Source organism: Sinohyriopsis cumingii, chromosome 3, assembly GCF_028554795.1.
Source record: "Sinohyriopsis cumingii isolate HCF-2022 chromosome 3, ASM2855479v2, whole genome shotgun sequence".
NCBI lineage: Eukaryota > Metazoa > Mollusca > Bivalvia > Unionida > Unionidae > Sinohyriopsis > Sinohyriopsis cumingii.
Window position 1 is genome coordinate 147,329,362 of NC_142963.1, and position 22,145 is coordinate 147,351,506.

Sequence of the window (22,145 nt, forward strand, 5' to 3'; positions counted from 1 at the left end):
GTCCGATTTGTATAATAGTTACACGTACCAAGGATATCAAGAAAGCAATAAGACCCGAGTACTAATGCAAACGCAAACAGTGGTTGAATTCATTAAAGAATTGGCGCGTGAGATGGTTTTCGAAAGTCCTATTTGTGACGCTCTTGACAGACATCTCAGCTAGAAAGATTACATGATAAACATGTCATCAAATACATGACAAACACATGGATACGGAATGGCTTAAAATGGTATTCAGGGAACTTACTGGAAAGAAACAAGCTACTGGTGAACAATGGGCTCATATTGTAGAAACGCTTAATGTATTTATGGGCAGAAGAACTGAAGAAGGTGAAACTAGAAAGGTCGTTAACGCAATAGCCTACACCTAGATTGTGCACACAGGAAGAATATGATAAATGAACCAAGGAACGAATAGAAAGGTGGTACCAGCAACAACACGAAAAAAGAAGGTCTTGGAGGACTATGCGACCCTAACGATCGCAAGTATCGATTATAATGATTTGTGAGATCAATTTGTGCGGGTAACAGCGCACCAGAGGTCATTAATAGAGCCACAACAATTTGTTAGCAATAACATCATAGACATAAAAACGTATTGCTCGTTCATGCATGAACTTGTTGAAGATGTATATCAGTGATGTATATTACGACACCGATAATGAGTTCTGATGCGGGTTTTGCTCGAAATCTATACTACAATGCAATAGGTTGTTGTAAATACACCCCAAATTGTTATCTCGATGATCGTTATCGCATCAACAAAACCAGAATTCAGTGTGACATTTCTACACCTGTTACCGGTGGGGAATCGCACATACATGATACCGCGTTTGCGTGGTTGCGAGTTTATTATAGTTGGCTCGCATCACAACCGTTTTGATAGTCTGTACGTAAATAACACATTTGTCTTTACACAAGAGCTTAGGATATCTTTGGGTGTGTGTGAATTTCCTAAGGGCGCATACGATATTACATCAATCAATGATCAGGTCCGACGAAGAATTTTGGTGTTGACCGAAAAAGACGAAATTTTATATGGGTGAAGATGAGCCCACACTCAGCTCCGCATCACAACTGAATCTCAGCAATATTTGGTTCACCTGGGGCAGTCGTCGTTGATAAAGTTCTTGGTTGGCCTACATATCCAAAAATAAATAAACAATTTTGCGTGCAGGGCCTTAACGGACTAGCTATCATATACCGTCTGAGAGAATTACCTCAACGAATCGATTGAACAGGTGACGCCATCAGTGTTAATTATGAAAGAAATTCTGAAACAACAGGCTTGGTACCTGAGGTACAGCTTCCCAGGTCATATACAGTTTAGGTTTCCACCCACCATGGAGCTAGTTAATACATATCAATACGCTTGTGGCACCGGTGTATCACCCATGCCATAATAATCATTTTGAACATATTCCTTTAACCTTGTGGATCAAGACGGGCACGTTGAAGATCTCTTAAGTGAAACCTTAACGCTACAAGTACACTTCAGAGATCAACCTATTTAATATAATAACAGTCGTACGTGGACACGTGAAACCCGTGGGTGTTGTTAACGCGAGAAAACCCGATTACGCGTCATAGTATGAAATTGTCCTTGGTGAACTTGTTCGTGAATTGCTGCCAAGCATATCATAGGTCCTCACAGCATTGTCATCGCGCACTGCACCAAACGCTACATAGGTTACGATGTGAGTCGACGATAACATCAAAATCATTGCTGTTGATCGGATGATAAAAAATAAACTGGAATTGCAAGCTGCTTTGGCGATTAGTGACTTGAGCACCACCAATCGCAGTTACAATGCCATCGATACAAAAAGACGGCTCCGGCCAATAACATCGTTAATATAAACGCTTAACAGCGACTGTCAATTCAGTGTTTGAAAATCTAACAACAGGAAGTGGATTACGATTGAGAACTTGAGTGGAAAGACAATGAAAGTTTTGTGGGTAGCTGCTCTGAGTCACTGTATTATTCTTGGTTGAACCACCTCACTTTCATGGATTATTAATGCTATTAGTCAATAACGTGTGTGGCTTGCTTGCCAAAATTGGCACAGGTTATGCTGGATAGTGGCTATGAGTTAGAAAAGTGAAAAATTAATTAATAAAACCTCCCATAATGACACTACTATTTGATGCCAGACATGGGTGGGTGCCACTGAGAAAGAGCTGTAGAGAATCGTTATTATTATTATTGTTAGTATTATTATTATTATAACATTTTTATGACGTGTGCGAGGGGCGCGAGAAGTCTGACTCCCAACATGGGCAAATGTGAGAGAGGTTATTATTATTATTATTATTATTATTATTATTTAGACCATCATAGCAGCAGGGTTCTTTTGCTATCGATGCTGAAGTAAATACATAACCATTGTGTTCACAAACTAAATTACTATTTGGTCGTCTTAAATGAACATGGGAAAGAGAGTCTGGGTTATGAGGATGGATAGGTGTTAAATATGCTTACTAATATTTGTTGGGTATGTGAGAGACTGTAAATTTACAATAACCAACCGTCACTAGCCCCCACCCCACCCCACCCCCCCAAAAAAAAGAAAATAATTCACTTTAAGTCTAGTTCTGTTTGTAACATGTTCATCCTATTTTGGAAGGAAATGTGAGTGACAGTTCAGGTATGTTCAGTACAACAAGAGAACAGGTCTTACCACTTTAAAACCAATGAGCCAAAGATGAGCTCTAGATTCAGGGCTTACGTTCATATATGAACCATTCTCTTGAAAGGTTCCATTACTTTGCAATTTTACCTTGTTACACAGCCTGTATACCGTAAACACTACGTATGTTTTTCTTTTTATACAATGTTATAGAATCCCCAACTTCCTGATCTCAATGGAATGTCCACTCAGGGCTAACAAGAGGGAGTTGGAGAAAACGAAGGATATATGCCATACATTACCGAGGGCCGGGCACGTAAGGGGGCCCGTGAAGAACAACACTTTTTAATGTTATAAAAGAAAACTTTTGTTTGAACAATAACTAGGAGATGCCCGGGTGTTTCTTACCTCAGGGCCCGTGATCGCTCTCTGCCGCCCTGTGTCCACTGGCAATACTATTTGGCTGTCTGCCCATATAAGCTACAGTGTAGCTCAGCGTGCAGTTTTTCAAATTACACAGATTCCCCCGCACTCACCATGATTTTTATACTCACAAGATATATCATTTTAATCAAGAAGTTCAAATTTTTCTTGAATCGAAGAGGTGCTTTCGCTTGGATCAAACCATTGTTCATTTTGAATGACGGTAGCCATTTTGGTCGATAAAAACAACGATCTTAACATAAAAAGCTGAACGAAATAATGCATTAAGAGACATACAATTTAATTTGAGGGTGTGGTGCTGCGATTCTTTTGAAAACATGAGGTACTACTAAACAAAATCCTGACTGGAAGTAAAGTCCCTGCCCCCCCCCCCGCCCCCAGCCCCGCCAAGCCCCAAAAATGAAATGGTCAGTCCTTGGTGATGTAAGCGTTTGGAAATACCATACAGCAACTGGTGGATTTCCATCATAAGTTTGACGAATTTGAATTGTAAATATTAGTTATATTAGTTTTAAGACAGTAGCGAGATTTTTATAAACTTCTATCGGCAGCGCGAGTTACCGCCAGTCCGCTATTTTCATATAGCGATACGGTGTTATACAGCAACATGTTTAAGGGGCCAATTCAGAAGTGCATGTCAATGTGTTGAAGTTAGTCAATAGTTTTATTACTTTAAAAACTATTCTCAAATCGTTTGCCAAGTGGCTGTTTGTTAAATATTGTTATGTATTAGCAACACACTTCTAAATAATGACAAGGTATACTTTCTCTTGTGCGCAATAACAGTCATACGGCCAACATAAAAGATGAAGAGAAAAAAAGCTTTTTAAGTCGTACTTATAACTCCAATATTCGAGCCATTACCAGCAATCATAATGTAGTAGAGACTTGATACACAGACTGATAAGTGCCGATAATGGTTAGCTATTCAAGTGATATTCTATTGTGATTGTATTGATATTTGCACACGATTCTCAGTTTAACTTGTTGTTTCTTCCATTATTAACATCGTCATTCAGCATGAAAGGTTGCCCCAAATATTATCTTTCTTTTTATCATTCAAGCGTAAAAGATTACTAGTTTTTATCCATGCCTCGTCTGAGATAAAATTCCATTAGTTTATATTGTGTTGAAATATATAATAACTCTGTCTGTCTGTCTGTCTGTCTGTCTGTCTCTGTCTGTCTCTCTCTCTCTCTCTCTCTATATATATATATATATATATATTATATATATATATTGCGCACGAAAGAATTTTATGAAGAGATTTATAAAATATAAAAAATTTAAACAAATGAATGAAGAACAAATACATTTCTTTTGCATGACTGACCTTTGATCCCGAGCTGTACTGGAATAACTTCCTTACCATCCTAGCGATTCAGGCCAATCATGAGAAGAATGTATCAAGGGCTTGTCACATATATGCAAAAGAACCCTAAACCAAATCATGCACGCACATTGTACATGCACGTGATCTCTACCGCAAGGTAAGAGAGGCGAGCCAACATTTTTAGAATGATGTGTCTAAGCTTGATACAATTTTATTTCAATACATGAAAAAATATAACAAAGGATTTAGGAAATACAAGCCAAAATATTCAACCAAAACCGTAACGCCAATTTTCCATGACTGTGACATTTGCCCCAAAGCAAAAGCGGTCGAGCAAGCATGTCAAGGAATTATTTGTATTAGCTTCATAATGATATATGCCTAGTAGAATCTAGCACGGGGTTTAGGAAATATATGCGAATAAAAAAGAAACTCGGAGCAAAACCTTAACATTCTTTTGACAATTGTTACCGGCAACGCCAACGCTGAAAATGTTTCTGCTATATATATATATCTTCAAGCTAAAGTGGATTTGAAAAAATATGCGTGTAGCGTTTTATAGAAATATGTATATTTGAATGAACTGATTGGAATATTTTGTGACATTACCGGTCCCACTTGTCCATTTGGTCAACCGTCACAAAGGTCAAGAGACTGAAATTATGAACACTGTTATTTTTCGTTTCGTTATTAATGCTGCTTTCTATTAAATACAAGTAACCGTCTTGCTGGTTAGCAAACTCCAGGAAATATCAGTAAAGAATATTAATGATATTCTTACGTACAAAAATAGGAATTAATAAGTAACAATTTGAGGTATGGGTTATTTGTATATAGCTATCCATTTAAAGGATTTCTTAGATTTTTGTGATTACGTTTTTGAGCATGGGAAGTCGGTGTTGGGGAAATATTCCTCAGCCCGAATAATTAGGAATTTACTAGGGGAAAACCTCACAGAGTGGAGTGTTGATGAGATTACATGATGGCATGGTTTAGTTTTGTAATGAGTTTAGGACAGAGCCGCATAAGTAGACATAGAACCATGTAGTTCCTATTAAAATCGAATCGTGTTGATTGATTGTGTACTATTTGTGGTAGGGACTGATATTTTGTGCCATTATCTGGTGACGCCTTTCATTGCTGCGTTGATGTAAAAAAGTTGTAGAGATACAGGCGAAATGAGACTTAATATCATGATTTGACTGAGCTAGGGTAGAGTAGGAAAATAGTTCCCTGTATTTGGTGTTTGAGTGGTATATTTTCACGGGTTAAAATATTGGCGCTAAGTTACGGAATTGTAATAAAGAGAAACCTTGCAGTTGTGAGGTTGGCATGTGATTGTGAACTTGTGATGCAAAAAATGTGTCGTTGTGATATTCGTGGTCTTGCATTGATTAGAGGAGAATTATGTATAGCCTGGGAGCGTTGGAATTTCCAGTAGACAAAGATAATTGTCGAGAATCCTTGAAAATAACTGGAAACTTCTAGCAGGATTCACGCCAGGGTTGAATTCGCTCGGTGAAGAGACCCCTTTGGCTTATTACAATAAGAAGTGATTGGCTTAATTAGTGTGGCGATAACTCGAGGAGATGACCGATATTGCAAATATCTACAAGAAACAAAGTTCTTCTTCTGCACTGATAGCAACAGTGAACGATTACTGTGATGTTTGTTTGTATTTGCTCACAGCGGTCTAATTCAAGAGTGGTGCGAAGTTACATGGTACAGATGCAAGGTCCAAACACAAAGACTCGCCATATTCGTGACCTAATGAGGTTTCGTTAATGTGTTCGAGACAGAACACATTTTTACAGATAATTTAATATTCCATTTCGAATGGACAGTCTTACTAGGTTTTGGTACAGCTTTCAGTGTTCAAAACAAAAATGTTACCATTATGGGCCGAATTCTCCATCTAAAAACGATCTTAACAGTAACATATCATCACCCTCAAACCTACCATCAAAGATGATAAAGGTAGTTCTAATCTCCCGATAAATGGTGAATATATATCACTTGTGTACATATAAGGTGACGTATAAGAGATTATGATATCCATGGACCATATCAGGCGGTGTAAAACTGCGTAAAAAATTCTTGCTTTAACATTGACATGCACAATTTGAAATTTGATTGAGTGTTATTTTCGCTTTAGCATTGTCAGACGTATGAACATCATTAATGATGAAAATTAAAAATAAATACCCTTCATTTAGAGACAGCAATTTAATACATGATCTGAAATTTTCCGAGTCAATAATATTTGTCACCCCATACAATGCAAGAATCGAATTATGGTGCCAGTGTCTGAAAATAATTACCATAGTCCCATCAAAATTTGAATGAAACCGAGCCACCCAAACGTGTTCTATTCAAACTATAATAATATCCAAAAGCTGAACTCAGTAAACATTTTAGTTTATAGTTGGGTTTTGACGCTACGTTCTAATGAATGCAAGTAACTTTCTTCGCCTGTCCGAAATCTGCAGGAAAAGGGAGAGAATTTTTGTTTTTTTATTGTATGTTTTAAAACAAAACATAAGAACTACAATGGGATTCAGCATCAGCTCATTGGCTCAAATAATGAACCAACAGACCACATAAACTGCAAACTAGAATAAGAAAAATTGATGCCACTGCAGCAAGTGCATTACTTTGTGAGAAGGAACTTTGAGTATTGTATTTAAAACTCATTAGAAAAGAAAATCATAATGTGCCCAATTTACATGACATGTGATGTTTGTATAGAATATCCTTATGTATTCTTTGTCAAACTTTGAAATAACTTAAACATTCGTTCACGATCTCTGCTTTCATTTAATTTTACTGTAATTGGTCACAAATTTCAGAAGATCTTTTTTCCTCAATATTCAGCAGCCGTACTAGATCTCTGTACAAGCACAAATCTGTCAGTCTACTGAAGCAGCGTCAATTGCACAAGATTGTATTGAGCATACATTGTAAAGACTGCACCACACGGTCGGTCGATGGAGGCAATACATTCTTCTTAAACAATTTCTCAATCATCTAATCGACAATACTGGTCATATAAGTTCTGGAATATTTATTTTGGCAACATTTTCTTGCCAAAACACAATAGACAGTGTTACTGAAAACATCATCTTGCCACCACACAATAGTCAAACAGTTGTTCTGGACAAATCACACCACGAAGCAACAGTTAATGTTCCTGGCAAATTAGTTAGCATTCTTGAAGAGAAAAAATAATTATTCGTTTCAGTGTGATTTCTTTAGAACATACTCCAGCTCATTGTTTGGAGGAAAAACGTTTCTTTATACTAGATACATGTGAACATCGTCATGGCTTCCACATCATTGTCGTAGTCTTCAGATTGTGGAAAGATTGGATGACGTCGACCTGGCTCCCACATTATAGTCGTAGTCTTCAGAATGTGGAAAGATTGGATGACTTTGTCATGGTCCCACATTACAATCGTAGGCTTCAGATTGTGGAAAGATTGGATAACGTTGTCATGGCTCCCGCATTATAATTGTAGTCTTTAGATCGTGGAAAGATTGGATGACGTTGTCATGGCTCCCACATTATAATCGTAGTCTTCAGATTGTGGAAAGATTGGATGAGTCGTCACGGCTCCCACATTATAATCGTAATCTTCAGATTGTGGAAAGATTGGATGACGTTGTCATGGCTCCCACATTATAGTCGTAGTCTTCAGATTGTGGAAAGATTGGATGAGTCGTCACGGCTCCCACATTATAATCGTAATCTTCAGATTGTGGAAAGACTGTATAACGTTGTCATGGCTCCCACATTATAATCGTAGCCTTCAGATACTGGAAAGATTGGATGACGTTGTCATGACACCCAAATTATAATTGTAGTCTTCAGATTGTGGAAAGATTGGATGACGTTGTCATGGCTCCCATATTATAATCGTAGTCTTCAGATTGTGGAAAGATTCGATGACGTCGACATGGCTCCCACATTATAATCGCAGTCTTCAGATTGTGGAAATATTGGACGACGTCGACATGGCTCCAACATTAAAGTCGTAGTCTTCAGATTATGGAAAGATTGGATGACGTAGACATGGCTCCCACATTATATTCGTAGTCTTCAGATTATGGAAAGATTGGATGATGTCGTCATGGCTTCCACATTATAGTCGTAGTCTCCAGATTGTGGAAAGACTGGATAAGTTGTCATGGCTCCCACATTATAATCGTAGGCTTCAGATTGTGGAAAGATTGGATAACGTTGGCATGGCTCCCGCATTATAATTGTAGTCTTCAGATTGTGGAAAGATTGGATGACGTCGACATTCCTCCCACATTATAATCGTAGTCTCCAGATTGTGGAAAGATTAGATAACGTTGTCATGGCTCCCACATTATAAACGTAAGCTTCACATTGTGGAAAAATTGGATAACGTTGTCATGGCTCCCGCATTATAATCGTAGTCTTCAGATTGTGGAAAGATTGGATGAGGTCGACATGGCTCCCACATTATAATCGTAGTCTTCAGATTGTGGAAAGATTGGATGACGTCGACATGGCTCCCACATTATAGTCATAGTCTTCAGATTGTGGAAAGATTGGATGACGTCGATATTGCTCCCACATTACATTCGTAGTCTTCAGATTATGGAACGATTGGATGATGTCGTCATGGCTTCCACATTATAGTCGTAGTCTCCAGATTGTGGAAAGATTGGATAACGTTGTCATGGCTCCCAGATTATATTCGTAGGCTTCAGATTGTGGAAAGATTGGATAACGTTGTCATGGCTCCCACATTGTAATTGTAGTCTTCAGATTGTGGAAAGATTGGATGACGTTGTCATCGCTCCCAGATTACAATCGTAGGCTTCAGATTGTGGAAGGATTGGATAACGTTGTCATGGCTCTCATATTATCGTAGTATCCAGATTGTGGAAAGAGTGGATGATGTCATCATGGCTTGGACATTATAATCGTAGTCTCCAGATTGTGGAAAGATTAGATAACGTTGTCATGGCTCCCACATTATAATCGTAAGCTTCACATTGTGGAAAGATTGGATAACGTTGTCATGGCTCCCGCATTATAATCGTAGTCTTCAGATTGTGGAAAGATTGGATGACGTTGTCATGGCTCCCATATTATAATCGTAGTCTTCAGATTGTGGAAAGACTGGATGAGGTCGACATGGCTCCCATATTATAATCGTAGTCTTCAGATTGTGGAAATATTGGATGACGTCGACATGGCTCCCACATTACAGTCGTGGTCTTCAGATTGTGGAAAGATTGGATGACGTCGACATGGCTCCCACATTATAGTCGTGTTCTTCAGATTATGGAATGATTGGATGATGTCGTCATGGCTTCCAAATTATAGTCGTAGTCTTCAGATTGAGGAAAGATTGGATGACGTTGTCATGGCTCCCACATTATAATCGTAGTCTTCAGATTGTGAAAAGATTGGATGACGTCGACATTGTTCCCACATTATATTCGTAGTCTTCATATTATGGAAAGATTTGATGATGTCGTCATGGCTTCCACATTATAGTCGTAGTCTCCAGATTGTGGAAAGATTGGATAACGTTGTCATGGCTCCCACATTATGATCCTAGGCTTCAGATTGTGGAAAGATTGGATAACGTTGTCATGGCTCCCGCATTATAATTGTAGTCTTCAGATTGTGGAAAGATTGGATGACGTTGTCATCGCTCCCACATTACAATCGTAGGCTTCAGATTGTGAAAGGATTGGATAACGTTGTCATGGCTCCCATATTATCGTAGTATCCAGATTGTGGAAAGAATGGATGATGTCATCGTGGCTTCCACATTATAATCGTAGTCTCCAGATTGTGGAAAGATTAGATAACGTTGTCATGGCTCCCACATTATAAACGTAAGCTTCACATTGTGGAAAAATTGGATAACGTTGTCATGGCTCCCGCATTATAATCGTAGTCTTCAGATTGTGGAAAGATTGGATGACGTTGTCATGGCTCCCATATTATAATCGTAGTCTTCAGATTGTGGAAAGATTGGATGAGGTCGACATGGCTCCCACATTATAATCGTAGTCTTCAGATTGTGGAAAGATTGGATGACGTCGACATGGCTCCCACATTATAGTCATAGTCTTCAGATTGTGGAAAGATTGGATGACGTCGATATTGCTCCCACATTACATTCGTAGTCTTCAGATTATGGAATGATTGGATGATGTCGTCATGGCTTCCACATTATATTCGTAGTCTCCAGATTGTGGAAAGATTGGATAACGTTGTCATGGCTCCCAGATTATATTCGTAGGCTTCAGATTGTGGAAAGATTGGATAACGTTGTCATGGCTCCCACATTATAATTGTAGTCTTCAGATTGTGGAAAGATTGGATGACGTTGTCATCGCTCCCAGATTACAATCGCAGGCTTCAGATTGTGGAAGGATTGGATAACGTTGTCATGGCTCCCATATTATCGTAGTATCCAGATTGTGGAAAGAGTGGATGATGTCATCATGGCTTCCACATTATAATCGTAGTCTCCAGATTGTGGAAAGATTGGATAACGTTGTCATGGCTCCCACATTATAATCGTAAGCTTCACATTGTGGAAAGATTGGATAACGTTGTCATGCCTCCGCATTATAATCGTAGTCTTCAGATTGTGGAAAGATTGGATGACGTTGTCATGGCTCCCATATTATAATCGTAGTCTTCAGATTGTGGAAATATTGGATGACGTCGACATGGCTCCCACATTACAGTCGTGGTCTTCAGATTGTGGAAAGATTGGATGACGTCGACATGGCTCCCACATTATAGTCGTGTTCTTCAGATTATGGAATGATTGGATGATGTCGTCATGGCTTCCAAATTGTAGTCGTAGTCATCAGATTGAGGAAAGATTGGATGACGTTGTCATGGCTCCCACATTATAATCGTAGTCTTCAGATTGTGAAAAGATTGGATGATGTCGACATTGTTCCCCCATTATATTCGTAGTCTTCAGATTATGGAAAGATTGGATTACGTCAACATGGCTCCCACATTAAAATCGTAGTCTTCAGATTGTGGAAAGATTGGATGACGTCGACATGGCTCCCACATTATAGTCGTCGTCTTCAGATTGTGGAAAGATTGGATGACGTCGATATTGCTCCCACATTATATTCGTAGTCTTCAGATTATGGAATGATTGGATGATGTCGTCATGGCTTCCACATTATAGTCGTACTCTCCAGATTGTGGAAAGATTGGATAACGTTGTCATGGCTCCCAGATTATATTCGTAGGCTTCTGATTGTGGAAAGATTGGATAACGTTGTCATGGCTCCCGCATTATAATTGTAGTCTTCAGATTGTGGAAAGATTGGATGACGTTGTCATCGCTCCCACATTACAATCGTAGGCTTCAGATTGTGAAAGGATTGGATAACGTTGTCATGGCTCCCATATTATCGTAGTATCCAGATTGTGGAAAGAATGGATGATGTCATCGTGGCTTCCACATTATAATCGTAGTCTCCAGATTGTGGAAAGATTAGATAACGTTGTCATGGCTCCCACATTATAAACGTAAGCTTCACATTGTGGAAAAATTGGATAACGTTGTCATGGCTCCCGCATTATAATTGTAGTCTTCAGATTGTGGAAAGATTGGATGACGTTGTCATGGCTCCCATATTATAATAGTAGTCTTCAGATTGTGGAAAGATTGGATGAGGTCGACATGGCTCCCACATTATAATCCTAGTCTTCAGATTGTGGAAATATTGGATGACGTCGACATGGCTCCCACATTACAGTCGTAGTCTTCAGATTGTGGAAAGATTCGATGACGTCGACATGGCTCCCACATTATAGTCGTGTTCATCAGATTATGGAATGATTGGATGATGTCTTCATGGCTTCCACATTATAGTCGTAGTCTTCAGATTGAGGAAAGATTGGATGACGTTGTCATGGCTCCCACATTATAATCGTAGTCTTCAGATTGTGAAAAGATTGGATGACGTCGACATTGTTCCCCCATTATATTCGTAGTCTTCAGATTATGGAAAGATTGGATGACGTCGACATGGCTCCCACATTAAAATCGTAGTCTTCAGATTGTGGAAAGATTGGATGACGTCGACATGGCTCCCACATTATAGTCGTCGTCTTCAGATTGTGGAAAGATTGGATGACGTCGATATTGCTCCCACATTATATTCGTAGTCTTCAGATTATGGAATGATTGGATGATGTCGTCATGGCTTCCACATTATAGTCGTGCTCTCCAGATTGTGGAAAGATTGGATAACGTTGTCATGGCTCCCAGATTATATTCGTAGGCTTCTGATTGTGGAAAGATTGGATAACGTTGTCATGGCTCCCGCATTATAATTGTAGTCTTCAGATTGTGGAAAGATTGGATGACGTTGTCATCGCTCCCACATTACAATCGTAGGCTTCAGATTGTGAAAGGATTGGATAACGTTGTCATGGCTCCCATATTATCGTAGTATCCAGATTGTGGAAAGAATGGATGATGTCATCGTGGCTTCCACATTATAATCGTAGTCTCCAGATTGTGGAAAGATTAGATAACGTTGTCATGGCTCCCACATTATAAACGTAAGCTTCACATTGTGGAAAAATTGGATAACGTTGTCATGGCTCCCGCATTATAATTGTAGTCTTCAGATTGTGGAAAGATTGGATGACGTTGTCATGGCTCCCATATTATAATCGTAGTCTTCAGATTGTGGAAAGATTGGATGAGGTCGACATGGCTCCCACATTATAATCCTAGTCTTCAGATTGTGGAAATATTGGATGACGTCGACATGGCTCCCACATTACAGTCGTAGTCTTCAGATTGTGGAAAGATTCGATGACGTCGACATGGCTCCCACATTATAGTCGTGTTCATCAGATTATGGAATGATTGGATGATGTCTTCGTGGCTTCCACATTATAGTCATAGTCTTCAGATTGAGGAAAGATTGGATGACGTTGTCATGGCTCCCACATTATAATCGTAGTCTTCAGATTGTGAAAAGATTGGATGACGTCGACATTGTTCCCACATTATATTCGTAGTCTTCAGATTATGGAAAGATTGGATGATGTCGTCATGGCTTCCACATTATAGTCGTAGTCTCCAGATTGTGGAAAGATTGGATAACGTTGTCATGGCTCCCACATTATAATCGTAGTCTTCAGATTGTGGAAAGATTGGATGACGTCGACCTGGCTCCCAGATTATGTTCGTAGTCTTCAGATTATGGAAAGATTGGATGATGTCGTCATGGCTTCCACATTATGGTCGTAGTCTCCAGATTGTGGAAAGATTAGATAACGTTGTCATGGCTCTCACATTATAATCGTAGTCTTCAGATTGTGGAAGGATTGGATGACGTTGTGATGACACCCACATTATAATCGTAGTCTTCAGATTGTGGAAACATTGGATGACGTTGTCATGGCTCCCATATTATAATCGTGGTCTTCAGATTGTGGAAAGGTTGGATGACGTCGACCTGGCTCCCAGATTATATTCGTAGTCTTCAGATTATGGAAAGATTGGATGATGTCGTCATGACTTCCACATTATGGTCGTAGTCTCCAGATTGTGGAAAGATTAGATAACGTTGTCATGGCTCCCACATTATAATCGTAGTCTTCAGATTGTGGAAGGATTGGATGACGTTGTGATGACACCCACATTATAATCGTAGTCTTCAGATTGTGGAAACATTGGATGACGTTGTCATGGCTCCCATATGATAATCGTGGTCTTCAGATTGTGGAAAGATTGGATGACGTCGACATGGCTCCCGCATTATAATCGTAGTCTTCAGATTGTGGAGAGATTGGATGACGTCGACATGGCTCCCACATTATAGTCGTAGTCTTCAGATTGTGGAAAGATTGGATGACGTCGACATGGCTCCCACATTATAGTGTAGTCTTCAGATTGTGGGAAGATTGGATGATGTCGTCATGGCTTCCACATTATAGTCGTAGTCTTTAGTTTGAGGAAAGATTGGATGACGTTGTCATGGCCCCCACATTATAATCGCAGTCTTCAGATTGTGGAAAGATTGGATGACGTCGTCATGGTTCCCACATTATATTCGTAGTCTTCAGATTGTGGAAAGATTGGATAATGTCGTCATGGCTTCCACATTATAGTCGTAGTCTTTAGTTTGAGGAAAGATTGGATGACGTTGTCATGGCCCCCACATTATAATCGCAGTCTTCAGATTGTGGAAAGATTGGATGACGTCGTCATGGTTCCCACATTATAGTCGTAGTCTTCAGATTGTGGAAAGATTGGATGACGTCGACATGACTCCCACATTATAGTCGTAGTCTTCAGATTGTGGAAAGATTGGATGACGTCGACATTGCTCCCACATTATATTCGTATTCTTCAGATTGTGGAAAGATTTAATGATGTCGTCATGGCTTGCACATTATAGTCGTAGTCTCCAGAGTGTGGAAAGTTTGGATAACGTTGTCATGGCTCCCACATTATAATCGTAGGCTTCAGATTGTGGAAAGATTGGATAACGTTGTCATGGCTCCCGCATTATAATTGTAGTCTTCAGATTGTGGAAAGATTGGATGACGTTGTCATGGCTCCCACATTATAATCGTAGGCTTCAGATTGTGGAAGGATTGGATAACGTTGTCTTGGCTCCCGCATTATAATCGTAGTCTCCAGATTGTGGAAAGATTGGATGATGTCGTCATGGCTCCCACATTATAATCGTAGTCTTCAGATTGTGGAAAGATTGGATGACGTCGACCTGGCTCCCACATTATAGTCGTAGTCTTCAGAATGTGGAAAGATTGGATGACTTTGTCATGGTCCCACATTACAATCGTAGGCTTCAGATTGTGGAAAGATTGGATAACGTTGTCATGGCTCCCGCATTATAATTGTAGTCTTTAGATTGTGGAAAGATTGGATGACGTTGTCATGGCTCCCACATTATAATCGTAGTCTTCAGATTGTGGAAAGATTGGATGAGTCGTCACGGCTCCCACATTATAATCGTAATCTTCAGATTGTGGAAAGATTGGATGACGTTGTCATGGCTCCCACATTATAGTCGTAGTCTTCAGATTGTGGAAAGATTGGATGAGTCGTCACGGCTCCCACATTATAATCGTAATCTTCAGATTGTGGAAAGACTGTATAACGTTGTCATGGCTCCCACATTATAATCGTAGCCTTCAGATACTGGAAAGATTGGATGACGTTGTCATGACACCCAAATTATAATTGTAGTCTTCAGATTGTGGAAAGATTGGATGACGTTGTCATGGCTCCCATATTATAATCGTAGTCTTCAGATTGTGGAAAGATTCGATGACGTCGACATGGCTCCCACATTATCATCGCAGTCTTCAGATTGTGGAAATATTGGACGACGTCGACATGGCTCCAACATTAAAGTCGTAGTCTTCAGATTATGGAAAGATTGGATGACGTCGACATGGCTCCCACATTACATTCGTAGTCTTCAGATTATGGTAAGATTGGATGATGTCGTCATGGCTTCCACATTATAGTCGTAGTCTCCAGATTGTGGAAAGACTGGATAAGTTGTCATGGCTCCCACATTATAATCGTAGGCTTCAGATTGTGGAAGGATTGGATAACGTTGGCATGGCTCCCGCATTATAATTGTAGTCTTCAGATTGTGGAAAGATTGGATGACGTCGACATTCCTCCCACATTATATTCGTAGTCTTCAGATTATGGAAAGATTGGATGATATCGTCATGGCTTCCACATTATAGTCGTAGTCTCCAGATTGTAGAAAGACTGGATAAGTTGTCATGGCTCCCACATTTTAATCGTAGGCTTCAGATTGTGGAAAGATTGGATAACGTTGGCATGGCTCCCGCATTATAATTTGTAGTCTTCAGATTGTGGAAAGATTGGATGACGTTGTCATGGCTCCCACATTATAATCGTAGTCTTCAGATTGTGGAAAGATTGGATGAGTCGTCATGGCTCCCACATTATAATCGTAATCTTCAGATTGTGGAAAGACAGGATAACGTTGTCATGGCTCCCACATTATAATCGTAGTCTTCAGATTGTGGAAAGATTGGATGACGTTGTCATGACTCCCATATTATAATTGTAGTCTTCCCATTGTGCAAAGATTGGATGATGTCGACCTGGCTCCCACATTATATTCGTAGTCATCAAATTATGGAAAGATTGGAACATGTCGTCATGGCTTCCACATTATAGTTGTAGTCTCCAGATTATGGAAAGATCGGATAACGTTGTCATGGCTCCCACATTATAATCGTAGTCATCAGATTGTGGAAAGATTGGATGACGTTGTGATTACACCCACATTATAATCGTAGTCTTCAGATTGTGGAAACATTGGATGACGTTGTCATGGCTCCCATATTATAATCGTAGTCTTCAGATTGTGGAAAGATTGGATGACGTCGTCATGGTTCCCACATTATAGTCGTAGTCTTCAGATTGTGGAAAGATTGGATGACGTCGACATGACTCCCACATTATAGTCGTAGTCTTCAGATTGTGGAAAGATTGGATGACGTCGACATTGCTCCCACATTATATTCGTATTCTTCAGATTGTGGAAAGATTTAATGATGTCGTCATGGCTTCCACATTATAATCGTAGTCTCCAGAGTGTGGAAAGTTTGGATAACGTTGTCATGGCTCCCACATTATAATCGTAGGCTTCAGATTGTGGAAAGATTGGATAACGTTGTCATGGCTCCCGCATTATAATTGTAGTCTTCAGATTGTGGAAAGATTGGATGACGTTGTCATGGCTCCCACATTATAATCGTAATCTTCAGATTGTGGAAGGATTGGATAACGTTGTCATGGCTCCCGCATTATAATCGTAGTCTTCAGATTGTGGAAAGATTGGATGATGTCGTCATGGCTTCCACATTAGAGTCGTAGTCTCCAGATTGTTGAAAGATTGGATAAAGTTGTCATGGCTCCCACATTATAATCGTAGTCTTCAGATTGTGGAAAGATTGGATGACGTCGACCTGGCTCCCACATTATAGTCGTAGTCTTCAGAATGTGGAAAGATTGGATGACTTTGTCATGGTCCCACATTACAATCGTAGGCTTCAGATTGTGGAAAGATTGGATAACGTTGTCATGGCTCCCGCATTATAATTGTAGTCTTTAGATTGTGGAAAGATTGGATGACGTTGTCATGGCTCCCACATTATAATCGTAGTCTTCAGATTGTGGAAAGATTGGATGAGTCGTCACGGCTCCCACATTATAATCGTAATCTTCAGATTGTGGAAAGATTGGATGACGTTGTCATGGCTCCCACATTATAGTCGTAGTCTTCAGATTGTGGAAAGATTGGATGAGTCGTCACGGCTCCCACATTGTAATCGTAATCTTCAGATTGTGGAAAGACTGTATAACGTTGTCATGGCTCCCACATTATAATCGTAGCCTTCAGATACTGGAAAGATTGGATGACGTTGTCATGGCTCCCACATTATAATCGTAGTCTTCAGATTGTGGAAAGATTGGATGAGTCGTCACGGCTCCCACATTATAATCGTAATCTTCAGATTGTGGAAAGATTGGATGACGTTGTCATGGCTCCCACATTATAATCGTAGCCTTCAGATACTGGAAAGATTGGATGACGTTGTCATGACACCCAAATTATAATTGTAGTCTTCAGATTGTGGAAAGATTGGATGACGTTGTCATGGCTCCCATATTATAATCGTAGTCTTCAGATTGTGGAAAGATTCGATGACGTCGACATGGCTCCCACATTATAATCGCAGTCTTCAGATTGTGGAAATATTGGACGACGTCGACATGGCTCCAACATTAAAGTCGTAGTCTTCAGATTATGGAAAGATTGGATGACGTCGACATGGCTCCCACATTACATTCGTAGTCTTCAGATTATGGTAAGATTGGATGATGTCGTCATGGCTTCCACATTATAGTCGTAGTCTCCAGATTGTGGAAAGACTGGATAAGTTGTCATGGCTCCCACATTATAATCGTAGGCTTCAGATTGTGGAAAGATTGGATAACGTTGTCATGGCTCCCGCATTATAATTGTAGTCTTCAGATTGTGGAAAGATTGGATGACGTCGACATTCCTCCCACATTATATTCGTAGTCTTCAGATTATGGAAAGATTGGATGATGTCGTCATGGCTTCCACATTATAGTCGTAGTCTCCAGATTGTATAAAGACTGGATAAGTTGTCATGGCTCCCACATTATAATCGTAGGCTTCAGATTGTGGAAAGATTGGATAACGTTGGCATGGCTCCCGCATTATAATTTGTAGTCTTCAGATTGTGGAAAGATTGGATGACGTTGTCATGGCTCCCACATTATAATCGTAGTCTTCAGATTGTGGAAAGATTGGATGAGTCGTCATGGCTCCCACATTATAATCGTAATCTTCAGATTGTGGAAAGACTGGATAACGTTGTCATGGCTCCCACATTATAATCGTAGTCTTCAGATTGTGGAAAGATTGGATGACGTTGTCATGACTCCCATATTATAATCGTAGTCTTCCGATCGTGGAAAGATTGGATGATGTCGACCTGGCTCCCACATTATATTCGTAGTCATCAAATTATGGAAAGATTGGAACATGTCGTCATGGCTTCCACATTATAGTTGTAGTCTCCAGATTATGGAAAGATCGGATAACGTTGTCATGGCTCCCACATTATAATCGTAGTCATCAGATTGTGGAAAGATTGGATGACGTTGTGATTACACCCACATTATAATCGTAGTCTTCAGATTGTGGAAACATTGGATGACGTTGTCATGGCTCCCATATTATAATCGTAGTCTTCAGATTGTGGAAAGATTGGATGACGTCGACATGGCTCCCACATTATAGTCGTAGTCTTCAGATTATGAAAAGATTGGATTACGTCGACATTGCTCCCACATTATATTCATAGTCTTCAGATTATGGAAAGATTGGATGATGTCGACATGGCTTCCACATTATAGTCGTAGTTTCAGTTTGAGGAAAGATTGGATGACGTTGTCATGGCTCCCACATTATAATCGTAGTCTTCAGATTGTGGAAAGATTGGATGACGTCGATATGGCTCCCACATTATAGTCGTAGTCTTCAGATTGTGGAAAGATTGGATGACGTCGATATTGCTCCCACATTATATTCGTTGTCTTCAGATTATGGAATGATTGAATGATGTCGTCATGGCTTCCACATTATAGTCGTAGTCTCCAGATTGCGGAAAGATTGGATAACGTTGTCATGGCTCCCACATTATAATCGTAGGCTTCATTTTGTGGAAAGATTGGATAACGTTGTCATGGCTCCCGCATTATAATTGTAGTCTTCAGATTGTGGAAAGATTGGATGACGTTGTCATGGCTCCCACATTATAATCGTAGGCTTCAGATTGTGGAAGGATTGGATAACGTTGTCATGGCTCCCGCATTATAATCGTAGTCTCCAGATTGTGGAAAGATTGGATGATGTCGTCATGGCTTCCACATTATAGTCGTAGTCTCCAGATTGTGGAAAGATTGGATAACGTTGTCATGACTCCCACATTATAATCGTAGTCTTCAGATTGTGGAAAGATTGGATGACGTTGTCATGACTCCCATATTATAATCGTAGTCTTCCGATCGTGGAAAGATTGGATGATGTCGACCTGGCTCCCACATTATATTCGTAGTCATCAAATTATGGAAAGATTGGAACATGTCGTCATGGCTTCCACATTATAGTTGTAGTCTCCAGATTATGGAAAGATCGGATAACGTTGTCATGGCTCCCACATTATAATCGTAGTCATCAGATTGTGGAAAGATTGGATGACGTTGTGATTACACCCACATTATAATCGTAGTCTTCAGATTGTGGAAAGATTGGGTGACGTCGACATGGCTCCCACATTATAGTCGTAGTCTTCAGATTATGGAAAGATTGGATGATGTTGTCATGGCTCCCAGATTATAATCGTAGTCTTCAGATTGTGGAAAGATTGGATGCTGTCGTCAGGCTTCCATATCATACTTGTGGTCTTCAGTGATTGGGAAGATGGGATGAAGTCATCAGGCTTCCATGTTATATTCATTATTTTCACTATGCTGATAGATTGGATGATGTCTTCATGACCTCCACATTCTATCCAGGGTATCCAGTATGTTTAAAGATTAGATGCTGTCATCAGGCTTCCATGTTATAGTTGTGGTCTTCACCATGTGAAAATATGGGATGATGACCTTTAAACACGGCATGAAACAGCGCCCTCAGTTTTCACTCAGATGCAAGCCAGTCAGTTATTGATATAGAGATGAAGCCATGAAACGTGTAAATGTTGCTAGATGTCAGGATCGTTATGTACAGTTTAGAGTAGAGCTGAGTTCAGTACAGAAAGTGTTGCGTTGCAGAGACCATGATGTGTCTCTACACAATAACGGGTAGTGCATGATAGCAAAATCAAAGACAAGTTAGTATCTAATTTGAGAACCTTGGCGGTAGCACTGATCATATTTTTCATATTAGTATGGAGCCGGCTTTTTCTTATATTCCTTGTAAGTGTTGATCAAATAAAATGCTGAAAATAACTCCTTCTCTGGTGTATTTATGCATAATCCACTGAAGTTTGCACAACAATTGATAATTCTCTCCAGCAGGAAATCCATTTTCTGGTCAGTATGTGCACAATCATTTTTTTTATACCTGGATCATCTTTATCCACACATTTAAAGCTGTTTCACATTTTCTTCTGCACATAGAATGTACTTTGAGTTTTTAGTCAACTTTTGCACACATATTAGATTCAAGTGCTACACCAACACTGGCAATAGGTTCATTCCAGTGTAATTAAGTGACGTATAAAGTTTTACATTTTGTGCTGGCTTTACAAACTCACCAGGTGTAAATTACACTCAGCACCACAGGCATGCAAATACCCATCTCATCAATGTTTGGATTGCGTTGCATGATAGCTTATATTATTCCAGGGACTTTCAGCATAACGCAGTAAGTGGTTAATCAATGTATATCACGCAACATAACATTGTCACTGGAGCCTGAAATTACATCTGACGCTTTGATATTACAGTGTTGTGGAGTGTATCTACAAAGGCAATTATCAAAAATTACAAACAACATGATGCATACTGTATTACTGATCATATACTGCACTTGTTCAAGCAGTAATTAGATTAATCCATGGACCATTCTTTACTAGAGCTAAAATAATGGCCTTGACCTTTCCCAAGCAGCAAGATGCCTCTAAGGTTATTTATATATATATATATATATATATATATATATATATATATATATATATATATATATATATATATATATATATGACCACTAGACTAAAGCAGACGACAAATATTGCAAAGCCTGATTTTGGTGTCAACCCCTACATTAATTATTTCCTCATCAACTGGTTTTTAAGGAGAAAAAAACAGGAATTATTAATGAATTATATTCCATCACATCAACGATCTGCTTGACTTGAAAGCATTAAAATACCGTTTTTAACATAATAACGCTTTTGAAGTGTATGGTAACATGTTATAAAGTCATTAATCCGTCACGTGACGTCCCGATACAACCAGACTGAGACAGGAGAAACCTACATGGCTACTGTAGTACCTCGGTAAATACGTCAATATCATATTTCAAGCAATATCTCGAGGTGTGATGGGATTCAGGATAAAATCCGA